The 18,869-nt window shown below is 47.5% G+C and overlaps 1 long non-coding RNA gene across 6 annotated transcripts in view; it reads right to left on the reverse strand.

The window, feature by feature from the left end:
• Positions 1-18,869, reverse strand: part of LOC113982908 — a 192,003-nt gene that overhangs the window by 901 nt on the left and 172,233 nt on the right. For 3 of the 6 annotated variants that reach the window (XR_005564115.1, XR_005564110.1, XR_005564112.1), the window contains 4 exons: positions 18,234-18,342; positions 10,105-10,250; positions 9,648-9,723; positions 8,719-8,944 (listed from right to left, as the gene is read on the reverse strand). This is a non-coding gene — a long non-coding RNA (uncharacterized LOC113982908). Of the gene's footprint in view, positions 1-2,719; positions 2,832-5,148; positions 5,282-8,718; positions 8,945-9,647; positions 9,895-10,104; positions 10,251-18,233; positions 18,343-18,869 lie in introns of those variants that run through there. The other 3 variants (XR_005564113.1, XR_005564111.1, XR_005564114.1) reach the window with 3 other exon arrangements.

Here is an 18,869-nt window from a genome sequence, read left to right on the forward strand (position 1 = left end):
AGAGAATCCCATAATGCACTTTTTTTTGGGGGGGGGAGGAGAGAGGGACAAGGAGGCTTAACTCTGCTTTGGCCATTCGAGAGGAGGCAGCAGTAGGGGACAGTCTTATCTTCACAGCCAATGTGTCACCAGGCTGGGAGGGCAGGTGGGTACTCCAGAATGGACCTCATCTCTTCTAGACACTTTTGGTTAGAAAAAAAAAGCATCTGGAATCAGCCTCCTAAGACTATTTCCTGATTTAAGGAGTTCCTTGGCCAGCACAAAGCTTTAGTCTTCACTTCTAGCACAAAGGAGAACGGTGATAACAAACAGGGCTTCGGTGGGTTTTTGTCCTCCTCAAGTTACATCTCCACACTTCAGCGATAAAGGAGACTTCAAACCCAATCACATTCCTACCCCAACTGTCTGAGTGAAAACCAGGCCTTACAGTCTTCACATCCCAGGTCTAAGGTGATCCTGGCTCCATATATTGCAGGACAGCCTTTCCCAGAGAAGGGTGGCTGTTACACTCAGATCTTCCCCCACTACAGAAGCCACCAAGGTGACTCAGGCATTACCTACAGACACTCCACCTCATCTACCTCATACCCAGGTGACAGAAAGCAACTGTGGCACTGTCAAGAGTGGAAAACACAAGGATCAGACTCTCCTTTTCCACTAGAAAAGAAGGACCATGCTGGGGCAGCTCCTTGCTCCTTCCTTCTCTTTTTGTCAGTATTGTCTGGCTTCTGCTGTTGTTTCACTGCTGTTCAGGGTGGCACTACACCTGCTGTGACTTCTCTTTCCCAGACCACACTTCTTCCACACTGATTTTCTATCTTTCCATTTGCCATCCAGTGTACCCAGACAGAGGGAAAAAGAGGGGGAAAAGAGAGAGTTGGAGGGGAAGAGAGAGAGTCCTCCCCTCAGTTCTACTGGTTTGAACAGATACAATTTCATGAGATACCTGCCAAGAGTCCTGCCCACAACAAACAGTGGCAGTACCACAATATTCCCAGTATCATCACCTCGGTTTAGGTGACCACATATCTGTATTTTCAAAGAAACACTTTTCAAGTAACACCTCTAAGTGTCACAAAAATGTCATCCAAGAGCACATGTATGTTACCAAAAAGAAAGGGGATGGAGTTAATTTTTGAGAGAAACCTGACATTTCCAAGAGCTAATTATTCCTTGTTCCCTGTAGATCATTCACTCTCTGCCCAGGGGCACAGAGGGAACAGCACCAAGGAGTTTCAGGCTTCATCTTTGAGGGCATCTTCGTGGAAGGCTGGGAGACAACACAGCAAGTTTATCTTGTTACTCCACCACTGGTGTCTGTGCAGCATTTTTGATACTCAGAGTCTGTATCACAGAAAGCCCTGGAGCCTGTTGCAATATAATTAATGTGATAGGAAATCTTGTACTGGAGCACAGCCAGGATTTTCATCACACTCAAGCCTCACTCAGTAACCACTGGACTTTCCATTCCTCCCTCAGCCACCCACCTTATTTGTCTTTGCTTCCCAATTCCTCTGAAGCACCTTTTAAACCCTATTGACATGATTGTTAGCTATGGTAGCATGCAGGAGCTAGGAAGGACTCTGTCTGGAGCAAATTCCTTGCCTGCTGGCTCATCTCTAGCCTGAATCAAGGCTCTCTTATCCCTGCATGTGACACCAGCTCATATAGCCTTGAAACCTTGCACTTCCCTATTCCCTTCAGACGTTTTTGTACTTAAAGTGGTTCCTCCTTCTTCACTCCTTTTCCTCCCAAGTCTGGCTTTCCAAACAAAATTCTTCCAGCTTTTCTGAACGGTGAGAAATCTCCCCAGACCCTTCATTCTCCTGGTTATGCTCTGCCCTGCACTCTGAATGTCTCTCTGATAATAAGGTGCACACACTGTATGTTACAGCTGCAGAAAGAAGTGGGATTTATACATGTGGCCTCTCCCAAGTGCAACACACAGGCCTGGATCCTCTCCCAACATCTGCTCCTAGTCTGCACAAAGGGAATGAAAGATGCTGCAAGGTTTGCAGCTTGTGTAAGAAAGATCTCATGAAGAATTGCAATAGCACAGTCCTAACCCTTGGGAAATGGGTATGGACAGCCTCTTGGAATGAGGTGTAGCCTCTACAGGGATGTTTCTTCTTGTAACACAAGCTTTTTCACCCCACTCTTTACTGGTAAATACCAAATAGCATTTGTGTTGCTTCTTACTACATCACAGTGTTGGACAGATGAAAATACCTGTAGCATATAACAGATTTGTAAAGAAGTTTATGCCACATCCATACAATAAACTGAGAGCTGAGTGAAGAAGAGAAGCTGGTGTCTTGGTGTTTGGGGTTACACATTTCCTGAATGAACATTTGAATACTTTCTTACTCTTTTAAAAAATAAGAACTACTATTTTTGCACTATTTATACTTTCTAGTCACCCATGGGTTACACTGAGCCATCACCCCAAGCCAAGGGTGTTGGTTCACTTCATCCAAAATCCTGTCCATAGGAAAATGTCAACAAGGCCTTGTTGGTAGTTTTGGTTTCACCCAGCTCTGAAGGGACCCACAGCTTTGTCCTCATGGGATTTCAATGCTTCAGACACTCTCTCCAGGTTGTTGGAGCAGTATCTCTGGTTGGACCTGCATGAACAGTCCAAGCAAAAACCTCACAAACAGTAAATTTGAGATGTCTGAGGTGCACTGGAATTCCTGGGTGGGAAGACAGCAATCCTCACCTCCAACACGACCGTGCAGGAGCAAACCCAAGGTCAGCAGGACTTTGTTCATAAATATTACTGATCTTTAAAGCAACCATTTCTCAGCCAACCTTCAGGTCAGGCATTTCACCTGTCGTGGAAAACACTGATCAAAAAAGGTGTTTCTGTCTTGAGTGGAGAAGAGCTGAGTTGTTGTCTTATTCTGCCACCACCTCTTTTTTAGACTCAGGGCAAGTTATTCCATTTCCAGGCCTCAGCTCCCCACCCGCAAAAGGGACACAGCAGGTACCAACCTCCTTCTCCCCCTCTGCCCATCCACTGTGTTGTTAATTCAAGCATCTCACAGGCTGAACTAGCTCAGACCCAGTGCAATGACTTCAGCTGGAGCCTTAGAGGAGGGCCAAATTATAAATAGTAAAGAGAGGAGCTGTTTGTCCCAACAAATTGAAAACAAAAGATGAGATTTGGATGTGATTTGGATGAATACATTATAACTCTCACCCTCCATGCCATGACTTTGGGGGAGCTGTGCAGCACATGCACAGCACAGCTGGCTTTGGGGATGGGAAGCTTGGCCCTGAGAGGAGCAGCTTTGCAGGGAATCTTAGCAGCAGGATCTCACTGGTTGTTACAAGCTGTGATCTCCTCTCAGGCTATTATTTTATTAAGGAATAGCACATCTCTTAGCAATCCCCCTTCCTGTTCTCCTCCCGTGACTTTCCTTCTTGAGCTCCCAGGGCTGTTTAATGAGGCGAAGCTTTCAAAGGAGCAGAAGCAAGGCCAGATGGCCCAGCCAAAGGGGGCTAGAAAAGGAGAAAATTTGGGATGCATATGTGTCCCCCTGAAACAGGTCTAACTGTGGATGTTGAGGTGCACGGTCTGAGGCAAGGCCAGGGGTCTGGGCTGCTCTCTGACACAGACCTGGCCCATCACAGCCACCACAGACACTTATCCCTTCCACTGGTCTTTTCAAGCCACACAACACTGTCATTGTTCAGATGGCAACTTCACAGCGAAGGCGACCATCACATCCCTCAGCTGGAACTGGCTGCAGTTCAGGTTTCAAAGCCCAGAGCAAGGGTTTTTTTTTTCCCGCTGCAGCTTTTCTTCTGGGAGCGGGCTGACAAGCTGAATGGCTCACCCTCCCATGGGCCAGGCCCTAATAAAATCACCAGTCACCCAGGAGCTTCTCCAGAGCAGCCAAAGGTACTGCAAGGGCAGGCAGAGCAGATGCCCTGCAAATACCAGAAATCATGTGGTGTTTACCAGGACTCTCAGCCCTGTTCCTGCCACTCGGCTGGACCAGCTCCAGGCGCTCAGGGTTCACACTGGACTGACTCCAGATTAAATGACAATGTAATAATTTATGTGTGTCTCCATGCTTTGGTTTTGAACCCTACAATTAAAAGGATACAGGGACACAGTAATTTCCCTGTGAATCAGACCAGTGGGCCCGTTACATCACGCTGCTGAGGGGAAGGTTGACAACACACTCCTCTCCACTCTGGTATTCGGGAAGTTGTTGCTTTAAGAAGGATGACAGAGAAAACCTGAACAGTCAGGAGGAAAGAAGAAGCAAACAGGGAGCTCCTTCTGCAGTCCTACTACTAAAATATTTGCACGGGTCGGCCTCTGAGTGTAACAGCACTGGTGGGATGAGGGAAAGAATGGATGTTCCATTTGAAACACGATTTCTTACTTTGATTAATTACTCATGTTTTGCTTTGGAAAAGGACGCCCAAAATCTCAATATTCCCTCCACGATTTCATTCTGGACCCACTGAAATACACTGGAAATGTGTTATACACAGTGTGACTAGAAAAAGAAGCAACAAATCATTGGAAAAGAAAAAGAACACCTAAATAAAACCTATGGCTTTAACCCAGTCAGGGCCTTCTCTCTAATACTCCTCTGAAAACAAAAAAAAAAGAAAATAATTAAATCATTGCGATTTCCTCAACCATTTCCAACAGGAAATGGCATTTTTCAATAGCAACCAGACTATCAAAGTGTTTCCACATACAACATTCCACATACAACAGTTCCTAGAGAGTATCTATGTGAGCTGTGATAATTACGACAAGATTTTTTTAAACCAAATTTGTTGCCGTGAGGGAATTCAGTGCTTGGACATGGATGATAAAGCCATGTGATTCCTACCACTCTGTTTTCACCTTCAGCTTTCAAGATGTTGGCTAAGGACAATTCTTATTTTATTGTCAGCCAAGGACTGAGCTTATTACAGAGGAAACATATGTATCAACAGCATCTGTGGTGAAATTGTACTTTTATTCTGTCTAGTTTAGCTGTTTTCTCTTAGAAAGTCATTACAGGAAAGCAAATGTATCTTTAGTTCACCAGCAAGAAGATGACAAAACATTAAGGATATTTATCTTGTCTAGATGCCATTTAAACCTCTATAAATGTGACCAGAAATTATTCTTACCAGCTCAGGGGAATCCTTTTTTGGGAAGGTTTTCAGCACTAACAGCTTTTGCCTACATGAAAAATGCTGTGCAGAAGTTCTTTCTCAAGGCACCACGATAATCCAGCTGCCAGTGCCAACCCCTCTGAGGAATCTGAGAAGGGAAGGAACAAACATGTAAGTGTTTGTGCTGGATGGTGAGCCCTGGGACAGCCGGGAAAGCAGTGCTGTGCCTCTCCCACAGCTATTCCCCACCAGTGACAAGCTATTCCTGGCCTCCAGCAGCAGTGAATTGCTTCCTCCCTCCTGGCCCTGCAGTGGCTCAGCTCTTGGCCAGAACACAGAGGTGTGAGGCCACTTTCTGTCTCTCCTCACCCTTTTCCCACCCAGAAGCTCCCTGGGAGCATTCCCACCTGCCCCAGACACAAGGCTGAGATAATCCTTGTAGGAGTACACTCCTTATTCCAACTCCCTGCAGTGGGTGCTTTGCTGGACTCAGGCTGGTTGGAGCACAGGGAGATATTCCCACCTATAATTCCCACCTCCTCCAATACATTAATTTTTACGTTTTCCCAGTCCTTTCAAGCCTCTTCAAACATTCAGGCTTTGGTCCTGTTTATGGGTTGGCTGAGGCACTGCCAGGTGTTCACCTGGCTCAGCTCAGCTGGCCTGCTCCATGAGTTCCCTTGGCACAGCATCCAGTGGAATGACACGCTCCTCTGCCGCCTGGAAATGGCTTTCATACCTGACCGGGGGTTAGAAAGGTCCTTATCTCCACACTTCAAAGAGCCTCCTCCCACTTGACAGCTCGGTGTCTCCCCCCTGGACGACGTGGAAATCTTATTCTCAACAGTTTTTAAGCCTTTTGATCTTCATAAAAGCCGGGTCACAGAACATCCTATCCCGGCTGTCCTGAGGAATGCCATAAACCCGGAGCCATTGCCACATCGGGCCCCAGGATCTCTAATCTCACAGGATTTATGAGCTCACATTTTCTTTGAAGGGGCACAGCCCACTTTAAAATCACAGCTATCATTACACATGCCTGCGATTTACATCAATAAAGGAGGAATAAAACCCATAATCTACTAATTTTTCTCCCACCAGTCCAAGTTTTTAGTCATTTGCATTTATGCAGATGAGGGAATTTCCAGCCAGCTCCACTCTCTGGGCAGTGCTGCACATGCCAGTACCACAAACATTATATTGCAAACATTGTGGGGGAGGAATTTAATCTAAATACAGATAGTGCCTAATCCAGTGTCTTTAAAATAAATGCCTGGATCCATTTCTTTGAGTAACATTTTGTAAGGCTGTTAAAATGCAGGGCATGAGCTTATGGATGATGTAAGAAACTGATATTAAGAAAATTCTTACATTCACGAAATGCAGAAGATCAAAAGCAGAACGAGAAGGATTTATTTCTACACACTATTACTGCATCTTCTTTTATCTGTCTCTGTGTCAGTATTTCTGAAGGTGCTTGTCATCACCTTGTTATCTCGGGATCTGATCTCCATCCAGAGCACTGAACCCACCGAGGGCCCTCCCAGCTTCCCCAGTGACATTCAGAGCCAACATCAGCCCTGGACTGATCCCAGCCTTGCCAGGTCTGGCCTCAGCACCAGGCACATTATCAGAGCTATCTCCAAACTTATCTGTCTGCCTTTCCTAAAGTCAGCCAAGACACAGACAAAAAGGTAACATCTCCTAAAGTCAAGACATTCCTGAGCTGAAGAATTCACGTGGCACATCGGAGGAATGTGCCACAGATATAAAATCAGGGTTGCAAAATCTCTAACAAGCAACGGGTCTGTCACCAAGGCAGTATTTCTACTAATCCTAGAAGAACTAAAAAATATGCTTTTTCTTTCCCAGCTAGCATTGTATTCCAGCATAGACAGAATAAAGTCAAAAATTGTTCATGCAGCTCTATTTTGAGATGTGGGAAAGCAAGCAAATATCCCTCCTTTTCTGGCTCTGCCACCCAGGCAAGATGTGAAATACTTGTCTGTGAGAAGAGGAAGATGAAGCTATGCCTCCCTGATTCCCCAAAGGAACAGGGAATTATGAAAACTCGTGGCATTTTTACTATTTAAGTCAAGCACGACGCAGATCTTCCTTTTACAAACTCTGTCAGGGAGCGAGTTCCCTCCTTCCCACTTGATCAATACTTGCATAGAGACAGAAGGGTTGACTGAATTTGTGATGATGCTTCACATTTCATGGAGTATTCCCCTTCCCTCATCCACAAAGTGACAACGAGCCAGCACATCCCAAGTCACAGGGCAAAAGATCTATTGGAATCACTTTGCTTCACAAAATATGGGAGAAATATTTCCAGTGTCATTAAATTTCTCATTTGTCCAGCGCATTTGTCCGGATCGTAAAATCACATCAGGGAAAACAACAGCAAATCAACACAAAAATCAAACAGGAAGGGAATAAGGAAAGACTGACAAAATTAACACTACCTAAGAATTAAGACTACCCAAGATGCCAAGTCTGACAGGTTCCTTTTCTTTCCCTTTGGAGGGTGGGTTAAGGCAAGGAAGGAAATTTTATACACGGCGCAAAGACAGACGGGGAAGGGAAATAAAAAAAAAACAACCAAAGGGCAGAGAAAAAAAAAATATCACAGGGCCTAGGGGATGGCGACAGAAAAGAAACATAAAAAGGGTATTCCCTCCCCAGTTGTCAGAGACACGAAGGCACCTGGTACAACCTTCATCGATGAAGGCTCAGATCCGTGTCATCAGGAGACAGCTCCCCGGGTTGGAGCCCTGATTTATGGCTTTCAGATTGCCAGCTGTGACATAATTCACTGGGCAGCAAGACTGAGGTCAATACACGTTTAAGTAAAAAGGTTTTTCGTAAGCCTGTGGGGTCAATCAGGAAAAGCTGCCCTTACTGGAGGGGAGACGGGGAGAACGGATGGGCTGCCAGGGGGAGGAGAAGGGACAAAGTCAATTCCCGTTAAGTAACTAAGACCATTTTATCGCTAAACAGCAGTTTAGAAACAAAGCACATCCTGGAGTGTGGGAGCCAAAGGATTTATCACTGTACCAAGTTCTCCTGGCTCTTCTTCCCCATTACCCTCCAAGCAACTTCCTCCCAAATTCACTGAGAGAATTGGGATTGTTCAGCCTGGAGAAGAGAAGGCTCTGGGGAGACCTTGGAGCCCCTTCCAGAGCCTAAAAGGGCTCCAGGAGAGCTGGGAAGGGGCTTTGGACAAGGGCCTGGACTGATAGGACAAGGGGGAATGGCCAAAGGGGGAGGGCAGGGTTAGATGGGACATTGGGAAGAAATTCCTGGCTGTGAGGGTGGGGAGGCCCTGGCACAGGTTGCCCAGAGAAGCTGTGGCTGCCCCTGGATCCCTGGAAGTGTCCAAGGCCAGACTGGACAGGGCTTGGAGCAACCTGGGCTGGTGGAAGGTGTCCCTGCCCATGGCAGGGGGTGGGACTGGATGAACTTTAAGGTCCCTTCCAACCCAACCCATTCTGTGATTCCATGATTCAAATCCTTCTTTCAGAGACAGAAGATACACGATTTGAAAAGACTCTTAAACCACCTGGAGAGAGTTCAGTCCAAGCAATCTAAAGACTCTGTGTTCAAGGAAAGCAAGAGACTGGCCCTGCCCATGCCCCATCATGGCTTCAGCACCTGGTCTAACTCAAAAGGTAAGACCTTCCAGAAACTGAAGTTCCCAGTTTGATTTGCACCTACCTTGTGGCTGCTGTGATGTCATTTACTGTAGGACAAAACACACACTTACTAACCATCTGTATATTCATATTAAGACTCCTTGGGGAATGTCCTAGGGGAAAAAAAATGGCATTTAACTCAACTGACACAGACAAGCTGGTGTCCAGTCCCTGAAGGCCCTTAACACCCCCCAGTGCAGACAGGATTAATGAAATATTCCCCAGCAAAGTCTAAAACCTGCAGTGCATGTTTCTGACCTGAGCAGGTCCATATGTAAGAGAAGACAACTAGTCTCTGTGATCAGTCCCTAACTCCTCAGAAAACTGGCTCTAGCAGCTCGACTTCAAGATGCCAAAATGAGATCTCAATTATTAAAGCCAGACTTAGAGGAGACTGAACTGGAGCCTCTCCTCTTCTGCCTGCACCATCCCAGAGCAGCTGAACCCTTTACTTAACCTGAAAAACTTCCACAGAAATGGGGCATGGAATACAGAGGGATACAGAAGATGTCTTGTTTTAAGCAAGGAGGGTGGGAGTGGCTGCCAAGGGTGAGTAGGTAGTTTGGACAGCTTCTCCTCCTTGTCTGGAAAAACCAACGGTGAGGAGAGTGAGGAGACCAAGATAACCCAGCTCCAACAGTTCATGGCATGACTACAAGAAAACACTTACTGAGAAAGGAGGTATGGAAATCCATCTTCTTGTAGGCTGCCTACAGAAAGGCCTGGCAGCTGGAACCAGGCTCTTGGTAAGGTCTAGCTGGTTTGACAGTAAAGCTGCTCTCCAGCCAAGCAGGCCTGGAAAGCTGAGTTACTCACCAGGATTGGACCAGGGCTGTTCCACGGAGCGTGGATGGGGCCATCCAGCCCAGCTTGGTTTGGCACAAGAAGGTGGCTGCACAAACAGAGGTCAGAGTGAGATCCAAAACCGAGCCCGTTGCTGCCGCCAGGGAAGATGACACGACTCCAAAGAGGAAGGCCACCACAGGCAGGGTTAACAGATTTAACTTGGCTTTCTAGGCCCAGGGCATCACTGCTGGCCGTGCTGGTGCACCCAAAGAAGGCACTAAAGGGGAAGTCCAGGTTTTACCCACGAGCACAAAAGTGCATTATGACTTTCCAGTCCTAACACAAGCCCCCCGACTCACCACACAAGCTGGTTACTGCTCATCCTGTTTCAAATTTACTTTCCCCCCAGCAAACCTCCCCAGTGTTGCATTAACTTCTTTTCTTTCTTGGGCTGCTTGAATCCATCTCTTTACAGCACAGAACTGACCTTTTTTTCCATACTTTGAGGGTTGTCTGCTGTGTGCAGGACTTTGGAGCCTCCTCCAGAATTTCCCTTGGTGCCTACAGTCCTGGAGGCCTCTACAGATGTTTCCTGAGGTGCTTCCATTTCTGCTCCAGATAGCTGGGTCATTTCTGTAACAGATCAGTGCAGAAGCAACACTTTTATAAAACCATTCAGCACATTAAAGAAAAATATCATCCATTTCAGACCTAAGTTCTCTTGAGAAACAGGAATGGGTTGTCGGCTCAGCCTCTGCTTTGAATAACTGAAATGTAAAGTAGCATATGGGGGTTACAAACATTTCAGCGTGGGACTCTGGAATCCAGCTCTTGTAAATCCAGGATTGGAGATGAGATGCAGCTACCAGCTCTGGGCTGGGCACTGCCTTCACAGAGCATTTAGGCCAGACTTGAGCAGCTCAGCTGCAAGGTGCACACAGGCTTCAAGTGTTTTCCTCATTATTATTGCAGAGGCCGTAAGTGGCAAAGGCAGCTCATGTTTTCTCCTGGTTTCTAACTTGCGGGAAAGCTCGTTATCAGCGGGGCATCCTTGAAACAGCAACCAAGAGCATTAACTTTTAATATTTAATGTATTCCTTGGGCTCTGGGAGAGCAATGTGAGAAATATCCCGTAAAAATCTATTAGTGTTAATAAAATACCACCCAACAGGTTGTCCATTATCAGCAATTAAAGTTTTCAAAGCAGGTCAGATAACTCCCCGGAATGATTTGTGTGGCCTTTACATCCGCTCTTCCCCTTCTTCCATTTTTTTTTTTTCCTTTATTAAACTTTCTCAACTCTTTTCCCCCCCCCTCCCTCCCACAGCCCAGTCTGAGCCCTAACCAGTGAATTATAGCACTAATGAGGTGTTTATACTCTCTGCCCATCAATCACAGATGTGTGTGAGTGAAAGCGCCAGCCGATAGTCGGGAAGTGCTGCAGCCTTTGCTGCAGCCAAAGGAATATTAGACTGTAGTTAGATAAATCCCCTGCTCTTTCCCTTTGTTGCTCTTAGCCCCAGGGCAGGAGCAAACACACTCCATCTGATTTTCTACCTGGCATCAAAATGGGGACATCCTTGTAGCTCATGTGTGTAACCTCTGTCCTCTCATTTGTCTCACTTCACCCCTTAACCACAGCAATGCGTCCCTGGAATGTGATATCCCTAACAACCAAAGGAGCAGCTAATACAGGGTGCCATCAAACAAGGCAAGAGCTGCCCCCAGTCCTCCTATTTCAATGCTTTTCTCAGCTTTTCCTTGTCTGTGAGCTCCCAGAACACAGACCACACGGATGGGGGCAGCCTGAAGGACCAGCCCCATGAGATCATAATTAGAAATTAGTTAATTTATACTTGTTTCATGGCTTAAAACAAAACAAAACCAAGACTTGGATTTTTAGCAGTGAGGCTTTGGCTTTCTCCCTGCTAATGAATTCATCTTAAAAGAAAATCAAAATGAACTCCAAATGAATAAACACCCATGTTTATGGAGACCTCAAAGAGCTTTACACCTACACAAACCCGGTCATTAAATGAGGTCTCTGTGGTCTCCATTTAGCATAAACTGGGAGAGAGTGGGGTAAATTCAGGTGTGATGCTCACAAAGAACTCCTCGGGGCACGTTTCCTGCAGCCTCACAGTTCCTGGGAAAAAGACAAGAGCTCCTGGCTGGTGACCCCAGCAGCACTGACAGCAGTGGGAAATCTCCTGGGAGATCTTTAAGAAAGGGAGTTAGAAGCAAGGACAAGGAGCTGAGGGGAGTCAGCCACGGCTGGAGAGCCTAAAATCCTCTTCCAAAGCAGCTGTTTTTCTGCTTTGAGAGCAGGATCGTTGCCAACTGGAGCACCCCAGATGTGTCCAAGGCCGACTGTGCACCACTGGCAGGCTCCTGCCCGAGGGGCTCTGGTTTTACCCTTACCTCAGCATATAGTGGGGTGGAGCAGGCAGCTTTTCCTCATCCTATTGAACCATTAGTGTGTGGGGCTTCTGTATTATTCTTAAAGAAAATTGTGTTTTTACTTGAATGTGGTTGATCTCTGCGGTGCTTTTTGGAGCAGCATCCCCACTCCCCTTGGCTGTTTCAAAAATTGTGACCACCCCTCCCATCTTCCCCCCATTCCCACCTTATTTATGTCCTCTGCTCCTCACAGGATCCTGTTCTAACTGTTTCTCATCTCTGGTTCATGCTCTGTTCCTGTAAATAAAGCTCTCCCTGTGTTCTGCTCCCTCCCCACATGCCCAGATGCCCACCAAAGGCAGCTCTCTCCCTTTAGGCTGATCACCCACTGCCACATTGCCCTTGGCAAAATTTCGCTTCCTTTGGGACAGGAGATTCCTTGTCTTTCCCCAGGTTCATGCCTAGGGCAGAGATTTTTAACTCTTATATATCTGTACTCCCCTACCAGACTGGTGAGGAAGCTACAGGTCCTTGTGCAGCCCATTCCCACCAGCTGACAAAATTCACATTCTCCTCAAACACTGCTCATGAACCCCTTCACACTTATCCGTGGATCCCCTCAGCCTGATGGTAGAAGAACCTGATGACATTTTCCAGTGGAAATAAAAGCCTTTTGTCAGCCCAGCTACTGGGTCAGGTCCTGATGGGAACCTGCCACAGACTCTGGAGGGACAGATGGGGACAGTTCACCCTCTGGCAACATCGATAAGGGGCAAAGACAACATCACCCTGTGGCCACACTGCTTTGGGAACTCAGGCAAACACATCTGAAGGTTGCTCGGGGTGCCTTGTCCTCCCACTCTGTCTGCTGGGGAGAGATTTGAATGTCTTGGTAGGAGGAGGGATGAGAAGGGGAGAGAGGGAGACAAACAGGCACTGGGTTTGTGGTGAGCGGCGGGGAGGGGGGACTTGGCAGCTCTTCATAGCAGAGCAGGAAGCCTTAATACTTGGAGCCAGTTGAGTAACCTCACTGGTGACCTCCCATTGCAGGCACCAGTGCTCTCACACAGGGGAAAAACAGAGGGACAGAAAGAAACAGAAGCTGAGAGAAGATGGCACAAACAATCCCCACAACACAGGGATGAAGGGACACCGTGCTCCATGATATCCATGAACACGGGAGGAGCACTAGGAGGGGAGAGCAGACTCACTGCCCTGATGCATCTCATAGACTCTGTGCCTGTTCTGAGGGGTTATGTTTCTATTTAAGCACCAAAACAAGTGGCTGGGTTTTCTCAAGAATTTGGCATGTTGGGAAAATGTGGCTTTGAGTGTCCCTAGGGCGATCTGTAAATCAGGGGGTAGGTGTGCTGTGCTGTCTCAGGCCTGAATCATTCCCACTGGTGACAGACCCCTACAGCTCCCTGACTCACATCCCCAGGATTCCTCCCTACGGAAACCAGAGCGTGGGAGGGGAGGACACAGAAATGGTGCAGAGCCACATCTCACAGCTGGGAAGAGAGGAGATGGTCCTTGACACGAGAGTTGGGAAACACTGAATATCCCACAGTTCAGCTAAAGCCCCAGGGAGCTGCTGGCTGAGAAGTTCCCTAAGAACTCAAGTTCTTATAGATCTCATCCTCTTCTGATACCCCAGGCAACCACAGGACAGGGATGCCCTACTTCACCATGGCCATGAACGAGGTAATCTCTGTGCAGACACCTCCTGTGTTCTTTTTGTTGCCAGAACTGAGGACTCAAAATCCCATTTGCCACCGAAATACTTTAAATCTCTCTTGTACCCCCTTCGTCCTGTGCACAAATTAGTATTTACTGTTAAATTTATACCTTAGCAGAGCTTAACAGATAATTTCCTTCCATCACAGAAACTTCCTCTGAGGAGGAATAAAGCGACCTCTTAACAACACAACAACTTCTAGAGAGAAAAGATATACATCTGGTGATGCCCATGAATGTTCTGAGACCATTTGGGCAAGCACATGTGAGAGGGACAGCCCAAAGCTCCTCTGGTGAATCTCACTGTCCCCAGCTGCCACCCCACCTTGCAGCAGGGTCAGCAGAGCAGAATGTGCCTCCATGGACACCACAGAGCCTGGGGGAGAGGGGGAGAGCGTGGGCAGCACAGTGGTTTATGGGTAGGAATTCCTTGTTTAGGACAGTGCTGGGAGTCAGCTGAAAATCATTAAGTTTGGCCACTTGAGTGCTTTGGAAATCCGTGTCCCAGCCACGAGTCTGAGGCAGCCCCGCTGCAGGATGAGTCATGTGGGGAACACGCCAGGGCCACGCACGGATGGACCCACACACCAGAACCAGCTGGGTAAGGTGCAAAACAAAGCAAACCCCTAATTAAGGACACCCTTAAATGTGACACCGGCACTGTTACATTGCACATCGTTTCTCCTTGCACTGTGGCCAGGATGGCAAAACATGCACCCTCCAAAGTCAACAAAGGCTTCCTGGACAATGCCCAAGATTCCGTGTGCTGGGCTGGCTCCAGCAGTGTGAGGCAGGAAGGACCAGATCACAGCCAAAGGTTGTGTTGCCACAAGAGTGGATAAGCATGGAGCCAGCCTGAGCAAGCTGAGGGAAAGGCATTGATCCTACCCTGCCAATACAGCCACTATGAGACCCACTGGATTTCCTCTGCCTGCAGGATTATATGGAAATAAGAGCCAGAATGGGAGCAGGGAGAAGAGAATGAGGAGGAAATCACACCCCATAATTTTAAGCCTCTAAAAGGTAGGGGTTCAGTCCAAACTAATTGCTTAAGTTCACTTTATATTCAATGAGAAAGAAACTGCTTGCCAGAATGGAATTTCTCTCAAATTAGGTGGGATATGTGTTCCTCCTTACTGTTCTCTGTTATCAAGAAGAGAAACCTGGACAATTAGTTTAGTCTGGATACTTTGCTTAAGAAGACTAAAATTAGGTGAGATGAATCCTACCCTAAATGTCCTATCCAGGTGAGTGTGACTCGTGTGGGACAGAGCCAGGAGTTCAGCTTTGCTCCCTTATGCCCTGACACATCATCTGCTGTTTTCACCACCTTTCCTCCCGTTGATCATCACCCAACTCCTTGAGATATCAAAGCAATTCCTGCCATGAGGATGCCAGAAAGTGGCAAATTCTAACTTGCAGGAATAAAGGCAGGAATTTGGGGAACACAGTGGTTGGCATCATAGTTAGTTCAAACATCTCATGCCATTTGTATGGACAATTTCTCTTTAAACTGCCTGTTTGTCCTGTTTCTAAACTGGATGAATTAGTGGGCCCTGGCCTTTCTCCCAGAGTAGCTGAGCTTTCTCCCAGCTTCCTCTCATAATGGAAATCCTTCTTTCCCTCACCTTCCCTTGCTCTCTGCTCGCCCAGCACACAGAGCCCCGCGTTGAGCCGAGCTCAGCCATTCTGTGATGGAAAACGAAGGCAGCTGCCAACACACAGGGCTGCCTTCAGTCCCCGAGTGCAAAGGAGGTGCAATTCACCCCCTCCGTGCCAGGTTACACCAACTCTGCTATCCATGACATCCCTGGCCCTGCTCAACAGCTCCAAGCAAACTGCACAGACTTGCGCTGATACAATTAGCCCGCCTCAGTCCTGGAAAAGGAGAGCCCCTGAAAAACCACGCTGAATCCTGCCTCTTCCAAATCCTCACAGCTTCTCTCTTTTCCTCCTTCCTTCCTTTTTATTCCTGTAATTATTTCTCCCCCTTCTTTTTTCCCCCTCCCACCCTCTTCCCCCCATTAATGGGGGGAAAAACACAAGAGAGAAAACGTGGGCAGCCAAAAGCTCATTAACATACTTGACCTTTCCGAGGAAAATTAATTCCAAATTCGCACATACCGGCTGTGTTGCTCGGTTTTGTCAAAACGGTGGCATCATTAGAGAGGAGACGAGATGGCTCAAGGGGACGGGGTGTCTGCCACCTCGATGGAACTTGCACCGAGTTACTGAGTGCTGGCACAAATAAAGCAATGACATGGGCCATTCTGTCAGCTTTTCACATGAAATTAATCTTCGTTTCGTTGGCTGTGTAAATTTTTATCACCACGGAGTGGGGGGTGATGAATATACCGAAGCATCCTGACAGCTATGGCCTGAAAACTCGAGATTGTCTCAGCATCTCAGCCATGGTGCTGGAGTGGAGCCCCTTCCCCGTGCGTGTGCACACGGGTGGGTGTGCTCCTGGGAGCCACTCCTGACACTCTCCCCCAACACCCATGTGCTGTGGCCTGGGAAATGCTTGAGGTTTGGATTTCCTGGCTCCAGGGCGATGGCAAACAAATTACTGCTTCTCTTTCGCTCCCCCCCTCCAGCCCCAGCCCAAAAGCCGGTTTGGATCCCGGCATGCTTTGCCGGGGCTGGCAGGATTTCCTGGCTGATGAGCAAAAAAAGAGCAGCTCTGCTTTCTCCTGTGGCTCTGGAGCTCGTTGTTGCTGCTGTTTTTGAGGTGTGTGTCATGTTGCAGTCCAGGTAGGGACGTGACATTGTTTGCTGCTAGCAAGGATGTGAGAATAACACACAGCACATGCACCTCCTGCCCCAGACAGCTCCGACACAAACACCCTCGTGTTCATCAGCAGCTGCACCGACACAGACGTGTGACCAGGCTCTGCTCTCCCACATATTCACCCCTGCCAAGAGCAGGATAACCCACCCTACACCCAGATCCACACACACAGACAGCAACCTGGGAACCTGCAGGGTCACAGATTTTCACTTTGTGCTCTGTATCTGAGACAAAGGAGAGATTTAACCCTATAGTCCCTGCAGAGAAGCAACACAAATTACATAGAATCACAGAGTGGTTTGGGTTAAACCTCATCTCGCTCCAGCTCCCCTGCCAGAGGCAGGGATACCTTCCACTGGAGAAGAATTTCATACAGAAACTTGTCTCCCAAGCATTCTGGCTGCTACTGGCCAGACCCAAATCCTCAGGGACTGGCTGGGCAGAGTGACCAGGCCCCTGGCCATTATCACACATGTGGCACTTGGCATCACTCGCTAGTCAAGGGCATCGACTGCTCTTTTCAGAGCAATAGAGAGCTCAGCCAAACCCAGTCACCCCCCTGCACTCAAACTGTCACTCAGAGGCAACATGCTCATGGAATTGTGTTGCTTATACTTTTGGCTTCAGTGGGAAAATCTGGATTTGGCCCCCGAATGTAAAAGCATGTGTCACTTCCTGAATTGGCCAGGGCTTGTTCTGTCCTAAAATGCACCCGTGTGACGGTCTGGAGGAACTGTGCAAAATGACAGAGGCACATCCTGACACAGGTGAACACAGCCTGCAACCCTGCCCATGAACATGGACAGCATTTTCAGCCCAGAGAAGACAAGGCTCTGGGAAGACCTTATAGCAGCCTTCCAGTACCTAAAGGGGGCCTACAAGAAGGTTGGAGAGAGACTTTTTACAAGGGGTTGGAATGACTGGACAAAGGGGAAAGGCTTCCTGCTGCCAGAGGGCAGGGTTAGATGGGATACTGGGAGGGAATTCTTCCCTGTGAGGGTGGGGAGGCCCTGGCACAGGTTGCCCAGAGAAGCTGTGGCTGCCCCTGGATTCCTGGAAGTGTCCAAGGCCAGGTTGGACGGGGCTTGGAGCAACCTGGGCTAGTGGGAGGTGTCCCTGCCCATGGCAGGGGGTGGAACTGGATGAACTTTAAGGTCCCTTCCAACTCAACACAGTCTGTGATTCTATGAACATCTCCCTGGCACTGCCTGAGTGGAAGGATGTCCACACCAAACAAGAAATCCCTCCTCACACGTGCATGATGTCCTCAGACACTGCCCACTGAGGGTGCACACGGGAACATGAACAGAGAGGGGTGTTCACATTTGTGTGAATTTAAAGATAGTTCACAAATAATTGTTACTGAAGTCTTACAAGTAAGCATCTTTGGAAATATATAATAGATCTCAACTGCTCTTTTCTATTAATATATTATCAGCCTTAAGTCATTCCAGCAAATACTGGTCTTGAGCAAACCCAAAATCAGTCTCCCTGACTCTGAGCCTTAGGTAGGTAAAACAGGTGTATATAAATACAAATCCACAGCTGTCCATGACTGAAAGCATTCCCAGGTCACCATTCCATGATCTGCTGGTTAACCACCAGTACAACACGTACTTCTACACACTGGTGGTCCCTGCACTGCACTGAATAAAACACTCAAAGCCATTTCAGGCTGCTGTGCTTACCTCATCCATGGCTGTGCTTCCTGCTTTTTGGGGACAGATGAGAGTCTTTGGCCTTCAGCTCCTTCAGCAGTGGAGAGTTCCTGGATAAAGTCATCTTCTCACCAGCAGGCTGGTTCACGGCAAAGAAAAAGAAATAAATCACAAAAATGTGGTGAAGATAAGAACTACAATGAGAAAGAAACACCTCCCCAAAAACTACACCCTGATCCAGATTTTCTCCTGGTTCGAAACCGAGCTGACTGTGACAGTCACAAGGTCACATCACTTAATGCCCACCTGGCAGGTGTTTGGATTGCACCACAGTTCCTGTTACATGAAATCAGCCTCACAAACAGAACACAGCCTGGCGCTGGGGGAATTTTTTAGCCTCCTATTTTAGTCACCACAATACTGGATTAGCCAGATTTGGGTTATCCAAAAGCATTTGCAAAATTTAGCAAATACTTTTCACTGCAAAAAAATGGGAAAAGGCTGGAAAAAGTGAAAGATTCCTTTAGATTCTTTTTCTCAAAACGAAACCCTGAAGTTGTATTTCCATTTTTCCCATTCACCTGAAGGACTCTGCTCAGGATTCCCTTCTGCTTTATGTTGGAAAGTGTATGAACAGGGGATCTCCCAACTGGGGTCTGAAAACAA

This window comes from Pipra filicauda, unplaced genomic scaffold (assembly GCF_003945595.2).
Source record: "Pipra filicauda isolate LSUMZ 115617 unplaced genomic scaffold, ASM394559v2 scaffold286_size1242794_pilon, whole genome shotgun sequence".
NCBI lineage: Eukaryota > Metazoa > Chordata > Aves > Passeriformes > Pipridae > Pipra > Pipra filicauda.